The sequence below is a fragment of the Rhinatrema bivittatum genome, chromosome 13 (genome assembly GCF_901001135.1).
Source record: "Rhinatrema bivittatum chromosome 13, aRhiBiv1.1, whole genome shotgun sequence".
Lineage (NCBI taxonomy): Eukaryota > Metazoa > Chordata > Amphibia > Gymnophiona > Rhinatrematidae > Rhinatrema > Rhinatrema bivittatum.
In genome coordinates this window covers 82,815,245-82,828,379 of record NC_042627.1, presented here as the reverse complement: position 1 = coordinate 82,828,379, position 13,135 = coordinate 82,815,245, and the positions used below count along the sequence as shown (strand labels likewise).

The 13,135-nt window shown below is 42.4% G+C and overlaps 1 protein-coding gene across 6 annotated transcripts in view; it reads left to right on the top strand.

Annotated features, from left to right (window-relative positions):
* Positions 1-5,171: 5,171 nt before the first annotated feature.
* Positions 5,172-13,135, top strand: part of CTDSPL2 (CTD small phosphatase like 2) — a 127,558-nt gene continuing 119,594 nt past the window's right edge. For 4 of the 6 annotated variants that reach the window (XM_029574684.1, XM_029574685.1, XM_029574681.1 and 1 more), the window contains exon 1: positions 5,174-5,374. The gene's annotated coding sequence lies outside the window, so the exon portion shown is untranslated. Of the gene's footprint in view, positions 5,375-13,135 lie in introns of all 6 variants that reach the window. The other 2 variants (XM_029574686.1, XM_029574687.1) reach the window with 2 other exon arrangements.

Genomic DNA, 13,135 nt, shown 5'->3' with positions numbered 1-13,135 from the left:
TAATCAACAGATGTCACAGGCTGCAGCAACCACACCACAAACATAGCAGACTGCTCATACTCCTCATTCTTCAGTTAGGCTTTCCATAAAATCTGTGGCCTCTTTCTTAGTATTCAGTAACCTGGTTTCGCCTCTGTGATGTACTCCGATGCGGGCAGGGAAGTGCAGAAAGAACTTTATGCCCTGGTTAAATATCTGGGAACAGTACGGTGTCATCTCTTTCCTTGCGGCAAGCATTTTAGCTGAAAAATCCAGGAACAATAATTTCATCTGTGAAATTTAGGTATTGTGCAATTACCTGTCTTGCCCTTTCATCAGTTCCAGCCTGTGAGCCCAAACAATGGAGCTCAACCAAAATGGGACGCTTCTGCATATCCACCCCAAGCATTTTCAGGAGACCAAGCTTGCACCAATGCAAAAGTGCTTCACCCTGCAAAGTCTCTGGCAAGCCCAGAACCATAATGTTATTCCACTGACTGCGGTTCTCCAGATCATCCAATTTTTCTTCTAGGGTCTGAATTTTTTTCTGACGCTGTGCTACAGTTTCTTCAAGGCCTCCCAGGCGCCTATCGTACCCGCTCATTTTTTGATTGAGTGCCGCTATCACCGTGCATTGCTCATTTTCTCATTTAGCTCATCCAGCAACGACTGTATCTTAGACATTGCTTTCACTGCCAGTAAAACTGTGGTTGTAATTTCCGGAATTGTCCCGTCCATCATTCCCTCAAGCACCATTGTGGATTCGGGCACCATCTTGTCATCCAGCACTGCAACTTTTTCAGCCCTCATTCTTTTGGTTCTGGTCGACATTTTACCGTTTTTTTGTACACAATATTGTCCATTAATCCTATGTTCTTCTCTATTTTCCTCATTTGAATCTCCTTTCCATTTTTTTAAGTGATGCTCTTTTGATTTTAATTGCCTCTTTCACCTCACTCTTAAACCACATTGGTAGTCATTCAGTTTTCCTTCAACTTTTTTTAATGCATGGAAATGAAGTTACAGTACATGGAGAACCAATATTACAATGGATAGCAGAATGTCAGTCCTTATCCAGGGGTGACATCAGCTTTTAGCCACTTTCCTGCCTCCTAGGCAGGTCCCCTCACTCCTTGATAAAGTTAAGTCTTGGAAAACCCAGCTCCTGAGGGGAGGTGAGATGGTTTTGTGAAGACTGACATCCTTCTGTCCATCGGAGAACCAAGATTACAGGAAAGTCACATCACTTTCTTTGTGGACTCCCAAGCTACGGGCTGCCTCAAACAAAAGAGAAAAATTAAATAATGTCCAAGGCAATTGCATCTTGTCTGTTTTCCTCCTTCCTTTTATTTATTTATTTTTTGTGGCAATCTGAACCAAAATTACAGGCCCTGGGAAGGAATGGAGTTGGGTAATTACTTCAGATTCTATAGGACAGACTATTCATAATTGTTTTGCTTCAGGAATGCCTGGCAAAGAGGGGTTTATTTGATTTATATTCCACTTTTTTAAGGCACTTCAAAGCGGATTACATTCAGAAATTGTGAGGTTGTTCAAGCTTATTTATTTAACACTTTTCTATACCGACCTTCATGGTAGAGACCATATCAGATCGGTTTACATCGAATTGGGGAATTGAACCATGAACAGTAACCAAAAAACAATAGATTGAACAGGAAAAACAAAGTTACATTCAACAGGGAAAGTAAACTTGGAAGCATAGACTGCTGGAAGGAAGGAAAGGCTTGAGAAAGAAGTAAATAATTAGTATAAACAATAGCTGAGTCAGGGGGCTCTTATTCGGGGCTTAGGGGTAGTATGGAGATCCATTGTTCATGAAGGAGGTTCTGTCGACTAATGTGTGTCAGGGGTATCTGAGAAGGCTTGGCGGAAAAGCCAGGTCTTAAGTTTTTTCTTAAATGTTAGGAGGCAGGGTTCCATTCTGAGGTCAGCTGGGATGTTGTTCCAGATAGTTGGGCCTGCTGTTGAAAAGGATCGGTCTTTAGTTGAGATGAGACGTGTGGCTTTTGTAGGTGGGGTCTGTAGGGATCCTTTATATATTTCTCTAGTTGGTCTGTTGGTGAAGTGGAGGTTGAGCGGGAATTCGAGGTCCAGAGACAAGTGATTGTAAATGGCTTTGTGGATTAAAGTGAGTGATTTGTGGAGGATTCTGTACTTCACTGGGAGCCAGTGTAAGTTATGGAGGATGGGAGATATGTGTTCTCCCCGGTTGGTGTTAGTCAAGATTCTTGCCGCGGCGTTCTGTATCAACTGTAGCGGCTTGGTGGTAGAGCTGGGGAGTCCCAGGAGGAGCGCGCTGCAGTAGTCGATTTTAGCAAATATCAAGGCTTGCAGAACTGTTCTGAAGTCGTGGAAGAAAAGTAGGGGCTTGAGTCTTTTTAGGACTTGAAGCCTGTAGAAGCAATCTTTGGTTGTGGTGTTGATCATTTTCTTGAGGTTTAGGCGGTTGTCAAGTAGCACCCCGAGATCTCTTACGTGGGTATGCGTGAGCTGGGTGTTGAGGTTGGTCTGTGGGAGTGGGTTGTCATGGTTAGAGGAGATGAGGAGGAGTTCGGTCTTAGATGCGTTAAGGACCAAATTGATGCTGTTAAGAAGGCTGGTGATCCGTTTCAGGCAGTTGTTCCAGTGCGAGAGTGATTTTGCGATGGATTCTGTTATCGGAATCAGAATCTGACCGTCATCTGCATAAAGATAATGAATAAGGTTAAGGTCTGTTAGAAGCTGACAGAGTGGGAGGAGGTATATATTGAAGAGAGTGGCTGATAACGATGATCCTTGGGGTACACCGAGTAAGGACCTTGTCGAAGGTGATTATTATTAATTTTAACTTTGAAACTTCTATTACTAAGGAAAGATGTGAGCCAACTGAGGGCTGATCCTGATATACCTATTTCTGCTAGGAGAGTCAGAAGGATGGCGTGGTTGACTGTGTCGAAGGCCGCCGAGATGTCTAAACTAGAAGGAAGGAATAGCCTTTGTCTAATCCCATAATGATATGGTCTGTTAAGGAAATGAGAAGCGTTTCCGTACTGCGAGATTTGCAGAATCCGTATTGGGAAGGGACTAGAATGTTGTGATCCTCTAGATATTCTGACAGCTGAGTGTTAACCAATTTCTCTAAGTTTGGCTAAGAACGGGAGATTTGAGATGTTGATTTTTCCCCCTCTTGAATAGGCTGTTGTATGATTATTTTCTTGGACAGTCTGTTTTTTAGACCAGCCCCCAGGGTTAATTTAGCTGATATCACTCAATCGACTGAACAGTTGAGCACTTTACACCTGAAGTATGAGAGATTAGTTATTATCGGGGATTTTAACTTGCATATGGATGATAAAATCCATGCATTCTACAGCGTTATCAATGTATATATCTGCAATTTATGCTTCTCTCAGCTAGTGGATAGCCCTACACATAGAGGAAGGGGATTAAAACCTGGCTTTTTAAACAAGCTTACCAAGAGCTGTTAGCATAATTATCTCACTCTTCTGATTTTATACCAAGGTAATGTATATTTTTATTATACTATTTCTACCCTAGCTATACTACCTCTTAAGTGTTTAAATTTTGATTATTTAGCCTACTATTTAGTTTACTATGTTACATTGTTTCAGAATATAAATAAATTTACTTCCTTTCTTCTTTGGAAATGCAAATAATTTTAAATTATTAATTGCTAACTACTGTAAACCAATTTGATATGCTTGCATGAAATCTGTATATAAAAATTATTAAATATAGACAATTTTTTATTATTTATCTCGTTTTAGCTCCACACCTTCTAACTTTCCAGTCTTGTTTTTCAGACTTCTGGCATTCGTATACATTCATTTTAAAGTTAGCTTATTTGTATTTCTCTTTTTATGTGTATCCATAACCTGCTTATCAGCTGATTATAGGCAGTTTGGCACCATTTTTATCTGCATGCTCTTTATTTAAATACACCTGGGCTTTTTCAGCTTTGTACAACTACTTCTCTATTAGGACTTAGGCCTGTATCCCTTGAAGATACATCCCTTCAAACCATGCACTAGAGTTGTGGTTAGTTCTCCCTCATGCTGTAGTTTAAAAGCTGTTCTCTCTCATTTTAAAAAGTTAGTGCCAAGAGCTTGGTTCCACTCTGGCACCCAACCCATCAGCATATGTGTCCCCTTCTCCACAATATTTCCCAATTCCTAATACATCTAAAACCCTGTTCATTACACTATCATCTCATCCATACAGTGCGAACCTAGAGCTCATTCTGCCTCTGGCGTCCTGTGCATGGAACAGGGAGCATGTATGAGAATGCAATGCTGGAGGTTCTGGCTTTCAATTGCCTAAATTTTGTCTCTGTCATTAGTACCTACATGTACCACAACAGCCTGCTCCTCACCCACATCATCTCAAATCTTACCCCCTCCTCTTTTTCCATTGCAGATTCTCTTCCTTACCTTTTTCGTTGTAGCTGATACCTTACCCTCACCCTCTGTCTCTCTCCCTCCCAATCCATTTTGGCTCTGGCTTACTCTGCTTACCCCCGCTCTCTTTGCCCTGCAGATCTCATCCCCCTTACCCTCTCTCCTATTCTTTCGCTGAGGATGACTTCCCTTCTTCCTTTCTTTCCATGACTCTTTCCCCCTTCTCGCCCTCATTTGCTGTGGCTGACTCTCTCTTCCCCTTCCACTAGCCTCCTTTCTTTCTCGGTGGGGATGGATGACTCTCTCTCACCTTAAGAATATAAGAAGTTTCATGCTGAGTGAGAGCAGGGGTCCAACGAGCCTAGCATCCTGTCTTCCAGCAGTGGTCAGTCGGGAACACAAGTACTCTGCACGTCTCCCCCCTAGCGCGAAGCATGGCCTTTCCCAACTCTCCATGGCTAATAGCTGCTTATGGACTTTTTCTTCAGGAAGCTGCCATTTTTTTTTTTTTTTTTTTTTTTTTTTTTTTTTTTTTTTTTTAACCTTAACGATGGTGGTTGCCTTGACCACGTCCTCCGGCAAGAAGACTCCATAGCTTCATTATGTGCGGAGTGAAAAAAAAAATACATCCAGCCCTCCTTCCCTCCTCGCCGGGGCTGGCAATGCTCTCCTCCCTCTGCTAGACTGGCGCGAGCGCCTTCCTGATGGCTTCCGCAGCCCCGCCCCTAGCGGCCGCGCTTGCGCACTTGGCTCCATCCGGGTCCCCGGCGTGTGGTGTAGCAGGTCGGTAGGCGGGAAATGGCGCCTGGCTTGTAGCGGCGCGTTTGTGAGGAGCGGGGGCAGCGGCGGGGACAGCGGGTGCCTGAGCAGCCCGACGCCGCGGAGCAGGGGCTGCCTGCCCGCCGGCCGGACAGAAAACCGTCAGCAGCGGCCCTCCGTCGCCCGAAGGGCTGGTGGTGCAGACCCGAGCAGCGCAGGTAAGAAGCGAGAGCGGCGGGGGATGCGGCAGCGGCGGGCCCGGTGTTAGGCCGCGGCCTGGTGGCATCCGCGCTCGGAAGGTCCCGTTGACCGGCTTCTCAGCTCTCCATAACTGCTGCCATCGGCACCGCAAAAAGTCCGGAGGAGCGACGGCCTATGCGGAGGGGCGGGGAGGCGGGGCGGCGCGCGTTTGTTTATGTGTACATACGGGAGGGGATGTGTGTGTGTACACACACCGGTGAGGCTGCATATATACACCTGCACGTATATATATATATATATATAAGAGCTAGTGTTTAAATATATTCCTATATATATATAGGGGGTTGTATACCTGTGTGTGTACACACCGGTGAGGCTGTATATATACCTGCACATATATATAAGAGCTAGTGTTTAAATATATTCCTATATATATATAGGGGGTTGTATACCTGTGTGTGTACACACCGGTGAGGCTGTATATATACCTGCACATATATATATATATATATATAAGAGCTAGTGTTTAAATATATTCCTATATATATATATATAGGGGGTTGTATACCTGTGTGTGTACACACCGGTGAGGCTGTATATATACCTGCACATATATATATATATATATATAAGAGCTAGTGTTTAAATATATTCCTATATATATATATATAGGGGGTTGTATACCTGTGTGTGTACACACCGGTGAGGCTGTATATATACCTGCACATATATATAAGAGCTAGTGTTTAAATATATTCGTATATATATATATATAGGGGGTTGTATACCTGTGTGTACACACACACACACCGGTGAGGCTGTATATATACCTGCACGTATATATAAGAGCTAGTGTTTAAATATATTCCTATGTATATATATATATAGGGGGTTGTATACCTGTGTGTGTGTATACACTCAACCCGTTCTAGATCTCTTTCTAGTGGCTGAATACTTAATTGTTAACATTTAGTGCAAGGAAGTGCAGTCATGCATTTGAGTTGAAATGTGAAGGAGTAGTACGTGATATGGAGGTGGGGGGTGAGGCGCTGATGTGAATTGACCAGGAGAGAGAATTTGGGGGTGTTAGTGTCTCATTATCTCAAGGTAGCAAAACAGTGTGATTAGGCATAGGAGCATAAGAAATTGCCATGCTGGGTCAGACCAAGAGTCCATCAAGCCCAGCATCCTGTTTCCAACAGAGGACAGGCCACAAGAATCTGTCAAGTACCCAAACACCAAGAAGATCCCATGCTACTGATGCAATTAATAACAGTTCCTATTCCCTAAGTCAACTTGATTAATAGCAGTTAATGGACTTCTTCTCCGAACTTATCCAAACCTTTTTTGAACCCAGCTACACTAACTGCACTAACCACATCCTCTGGCAACAAATTCCAGAGCTTAACTGTGCATTGCGTGAAAAAGAATTTTCTCTGATTAGTCTTAAATGTGCTACTTGCTAACTTCTATTACCCGAAAGTGTAAATAACCGATTCACATCTCGTTCGAGACCTCTATCTTCTCCCCCTCAGCCATCTCTTCGCCAAGCTGAACAGCCCAAACCTCTTCAGCCTTTCCTCATAGGATAGCTGTTCCATTCCCTTTATCATTTTGGTTGCCCTTCTCTGTACCTTCTCCATCGCAATGGCAAGTCAGGGATTCTGGGATGCAGAAAAAAAAGAGGCAATATGCCTTTATACAGCTTGTTGGTGAGTCCTCATCTAGAATATTATGTTGCATTTTGGAGTCCATATCCCTGAAAAGATTTAGACAGGCTAGAGTTGATCAAGAGTAAGCAATGAAAATCTATGCAATAAACTGTGTGAGATGAGAATTAAGGATCTAAATATGTATAGAGAAAAGGAAGTTGGGGAGATATTAAATTGTATAAACCAGGGCTTCTTAAACTGTGGGTCAGGACCCCAAATGGGGTCACAAATGCCTCAAATGGCAGAACTCTTCAAGTACCAGCAGCATTAGTAGTGGAAGCCAGTGTGGCACCTGTGTCAGCACACACTCACAGGCCCTGCAGTGACACAAGCCTTGCATGAGTTTCTGTGGTAATAGGAAGCCCTGTACGAAGAGAGATCAGGGATGCTACAGGGCTCATGAGTTTGTGCTAGCCCAAAGGCCCCATGCTAACTTTCATTACTAATACTGCTGCCGCTTGCATATCATTATCAGACTTGGGACCGGCCATGAGGGGATGGAAGGACTGAGCATGCAAGCTTGATATTTCACTTGGTTGCAGCTCCATCACTGCTCTCTACATTAATGGTGGGGGTGGAAGGGAAATAGAACCAAAGAGCTAAGAGAAACAGATAAGTATGAGAAAAAAATGTGAAGCTTGCTGGGCAGACTGGATGGGCCGTTTGGTCTTCTTCTGCCGTCATTTCTATGTTTCTATATATGCATGTATTGATGGAGATTGCCACTGCTCCTCTCTTCTCACCTAACACTGAACCTACCCAAGAGAAAAAGTTGCTCTAAGGTGTTGAGGAGAGAGGGAGGGGATGAGAAGATCTGTTGGAGGCTATAAGAAGGGCTTAGGGTGAGAAGGGATCAGCTGGGGGGATGTGAAAAATGCTGGAGGGGTATGGGTTGGGAGAGGAGTGAAGGTTGAGAGAAAGGGGACTGCTGGAGGGGATGGAGGGTGAAAGGGGATCAACTGAAGTGTAGGGAAGGTGAGGAGGAGTGATTGGAGGAGGACATACCATTGCTAGTTTATTTTGGTCATCCTCTGGGATCATGTGAATTTTCAAGTGGTACAATGGGGCCATATTTACTAAATGTTTGGGAAGCCCTGGTATAAGCTCTATTGAACAAGGACTGTCTCTTGGGTGTGTTGTTTGTTTTTTGTTTTTTTTGTACAGCATTGTGTATGTCTAGTAATGCTAAAGACAGGGCTGGTGGAAGGATGTTTGGTGCCCCCCCATCACACCCTCTCCACATACAATTAAACATTTACATAAAAAGTAATATTCAGAGTACAGTCTTCTGAGGCAAAAATATCACAACATATATATTATATTTACATGCACATCTTGGTGCCAACCAGAAAACCTATAGAAGACTGTAAAAAGGACACTTGGAATTGGTATTAGGCCTATTGTAATATTGTTGGATGTGGGCTTGGCCCTAAGAAAGCCATAAATAAAGTGTATTATGATTTCAATATAGTAAACCCCCCCCCCCCCCCGCCCCCATATCAAAACAGCACCAATTGCCATTACTCAAACAGTAACAACCGTAACTATGAAAAAGCAACACTTCAAATTTTACACCAGGCCCTAAAACGCCAATATATCTCCTATTAGGAAAATAGAACAAGACTGCTGTAGATCCCTACACAGAAACTACAGGCTAGCAGAATACCTTACCTCGATCACACATGAAGAACACAGCCAGACTCTCACCAAATACAGAATACAGGCACCATAAACTATAAATAGAAATGTGTAGACAAAAACTGAACTGGAAACTACAAGAAGCTGTATTCAGTACAACAGTGGAAAAACAGAAACATTACCATTCCTCATAAAAACAACAATATCAAGAAATATACATTATCAATAGATTAAAACCATACTAATAAAAGAATAAATATTTCAAAACAGCTGACAAATAGAACATCCAGTAATTTAAGTCATACAAATTTTCCAAATACCAATAAATTATTTAAAAACAGCAGACATCATATAGCACCCAACAATTATTTATTTGTTTTTCTATACCAATGTTCAGCAGACATCACACCGGTTAAAATTAATAAGGATAAAAATCCTCTGCTGTCCATACCTGAGATCTTTTGATTTCCAGATGCCCTGAGATTGTCATGAATTAGCAGGAGGAGAGGAGAGGGGTTGATGCTCACAAACTGTCTCTTATTTTTCATATATACACACACACACAGACATGCCCTCTCTCATACATACACACATAGACATGCCATTTCTCTCACTAAAGAAGACCCTGGAGAAGGACCGTTGCTGGTAGATAAGATCGTAGAGGAGGATGGGGTAGACGAAACTCCATTTACGGAACAGAATGTATGGGAAGAGCTAGGCAAACTCAAAGTGGACAAGGCCCATAGGGCTGGATGAAGTACATCCCAGGATACTGAGGGAGCTCAGAGATGTGCTGGTGGGTACGTTGAAACGAGAATGGTCCTATGGAATTAGAGAAGAGCAGTGGTGCTCCCGCTTCATAAAAGTGGTAGAGAGGATGCTGGAAACTACAGGCCGGTTAGCCTCACAACAGTGGTAGGAAAATTAATGGAGACGTTGCTGAAGGAAAGGATTGTGAGCTATCTACAATTTGGTGGGTTGCTGGACCTGAGGCAGCATGGGTTCACCAGGGGAAGGTCCTGTCAGACAAATCTGATTGATTATTTTGATTGGATGACTAGAGAATTGGATCAAGAGAGAGCGCTCAATGTGATCTACATGGATTTCAGCAAAGCTTTTGATTTGGGCCTGCATAGTAGGCTTCTGAATAAAATGAGAAGTGTGGGAGAGAGTGCCAAGGTGGTGGCGTGGATTGCAACTGGTTGACCAATAGGAGACAGCATGTTATAGTAAATGGAATCTACTCTGAAGAGAAAGTCATGTAAAGCAGAATGCCACAGGGACCGGTGTTGGGACCGGTTCTATTCAATATCTTTGTGAACAACATTGCAGAAGGGTTAGAAGGTAAAGTATGTCTTATTTGCAGATGATATTAAGATCTGAAATAGAGTGCACAGGCCTGAAGGAATAGAGAGAATGAAAAGTGATATAAAAAAGCTTGAAGAGTGGTCGAAGATTTGGCAGTTGGGATTCAATGCAAGAAGCGCAGAGTCATGCATGGACCAAGAGAGGGATCTTGGGGTGATAGAGTCTGGGATCTGAAGATGGCAAAGCAATGTGACAAGGTGATAGCTAAAGCCAAAAGAATGCTGACCTGCGTAGAGAGAGGAATAACCAGTAAGAAAAAGAAGGTAATGATGCCCTTGTACAAGATCCTTGGTGAGGCCTCACCTGGAGTATTGTGTTCAGTTCTGGAGCCCGTATCTCAAAAAGGATAGAGACAGGATGGAGGCAGTCAGGAGAAGGGTGACGAAAATGGTGTGTGTGTGTGGCGGGGGGGGGGGTTTCTGTATTGGAAAACCTATGAAGAGAGGCTTAAGGATCTGAATATACCCTGGAAGAGAGGAGGTGCAGGGAAGATAAGATGCAGACCTTCAGATACCTAAAAGGTTTCAATGACGTATGGATTTTGAACCTTTTCCATTGGAAAGAAAACAATACAACTAGGGGTCATGAAATGAAACTCCAGGGGACGATGACTTAGAACCAATGTTAGGAAATATTTCTTCACAGAGAGGATGGTGGAGGCCTGCACTGCCCTTCTGGAGGAGGTGGTGAAGAAGAGAGCAATCAAAGAATTCAAAGGGGCATGGGATAAATAGTGTGAATCTCTAAAGGCTAGAGGACGGAAATGAGAGAAGTGTGCAGGGGAGTAACTTGCTGGTACTGCGGTTATTACCCTTAGCAGAAGGCATGGAGTTGACTACCCTTAACCAGTATGCGTTGATGCTTTTAATGCAACTGCAACATTGCTCCCCTCTTAGACGGGACGGGAAAAGAGGAATTGGATTCAGAAGATAACCAAGGGCCCCAACGTCCATGATCTGGGATACTGATACGCAGACATAAGGGAAAAAGCACAGGACTGCTTCTATGGTCAAGTGCTAAAGGAAACGAAAGAATGCATGGGGGTAACTTGCTGGTGTGGTTACTTCCCTTAACCAATAAGCCTTGATACTTTTGATGCAATTCCAACATTCCACTCTGCTTCAACAGCAAGGGAAAAGGAGAATTGGATTTAGATAACAACCAATGAGGGCCCCGACTTTTATAGTCTGGGGAACTGATAAGCATGTGGGTAACCTGCGCAGAGCAGTAGTTACTACCCTTAACAGAAGGCATGGATTACTACCCTTAACCAATAACCTTGATGCTTTTGATGCAACTGCAACATCGCTCTCTACTTCAAAAGGTGGGGGGTGGAGGGAAAGAGGAATTGGGATTCAGGGACAATCAACATGAACCATGACTTTTACAGTCTGGAGTACTGATGCACAGAGATTAAATTAAAAAAACAGGACTGTTTCTACAGCCTAGTCTACAAGCAGAGCACATCAGGCAGCACTGACTTGATACATGGAGGTAACCTGCACGGCGGATATTGTCATGGAAGGCTTGCTGGGCAGACTGCATTGATCATTGGTCCTTTTCTGCCGTCGTTTCTATACATACACACATGCTTGTTCTCATACATACACACACATGTGCCCTCTGTCATAAATTTTTATTATATTCTGCTTTTCACACTTCTTTCAGTGCTTCAAAGCGGATTACATTCAGGTACTGTAGGTATTTCCCTATCCTCGGAGGGCTTACAATCTAAGTTTGCTCCTGAGGCAATGGAGGGTAAAGTGACTTGCCCAAGATCACAAGGAGAAGCAGTGGGATTTAAACACTGGTCTCCTGGTTCGTAGCCCACTGCTCTATTTATTTGTTTGTTTATTTAAAGATTTTTTTTATATACCGCGGCACGTGTGGCACATCACCTCGGTTTACAGCAAACAGTAATTCAGCAATGAGCTTTACAATAAACATATTAAAAAAAAAACAAACAAGTAGCATGTTTAACAGGTACCTAGGAGAGTAAGTATCATAGACATAATGGTAACAAAGATAACCGAGCTTAAATTACATGAAGATATAACTATTAGGGAGCTTTTCTAGGGGACAAGGGGGTAAAGGAGGGAGTTTTGGTTAAAACCTATCCTTTTCCAAATAATGTTCCATCTCTGCATCTAAACGTACATAGAGATACACATAAATACAGTTATATAACTGTATATGTGTATATTTATTTATTTAAATTCTTTTATATACCGAAGTATAGCAGATTGCCTTCACTCCGGTTTATATTGTAACAATTCATACAAGAAACACAGTTTGTTTTTTTTTAACTCATAACGTAAGAACAGAAAAAAAAACTCAGCAGAGGTAGAGTATAACAAGTTAGCAGTATACAATTTACATCTTAAGTTCGAAGAAATTTAATACGGAAGTATTAGGGTTCAAGATGAGGATTAATGTTATTCGAAATAGTCTGTGAATGATTGTCTAAACAACCAAGTTTTTAGCTCTTTTTTGAAAGTTTTGGAATCTCTGATAGAACTTAAGTAGTTTGGAATAGAGTTCCATTCTAAGGGTCCTGCTATCGAGAAGGCTCTATTTCTAGTAGCAGATAATTTCGCAGATGACAAGGGGGGAATGATAAGTTGTAATTTTTCAGAAGATCGTGAAGAACGGGGAGACTTGTGAATTGCGATCATATTATCTAGAGAGGAATTCTTTTCTTTGTAAATTTCGCTATGTAGAATAGTTAAGGTCTTGTACTTGATTCTTTGTGAGATTGGTAGCCAATGAAGGTTTTTTAATGTTGGAGAGTTATGATCAAACTTCCTTTTGCCCGTGAGCACTCGTGCTGCTGCGTTCTGTAATAATTGTAACAGTTTTAAAGTGGATTGAGGAAGTCCTAAAAGATTGCGTTGCAGTAATCTATGCTTGAGAAAATAAGAGTTTGTAGAATCGTTCTAAAGTCGTTTGGGTTACAGTAAGGGTTTGAGATGTTTGAGAATCTGTAGTTTATGAAAGCCTTCTCTCATTTTTATAGCTATACAGTTTTTAAAGCTCAGTTCATTATCTAACCAGATACCA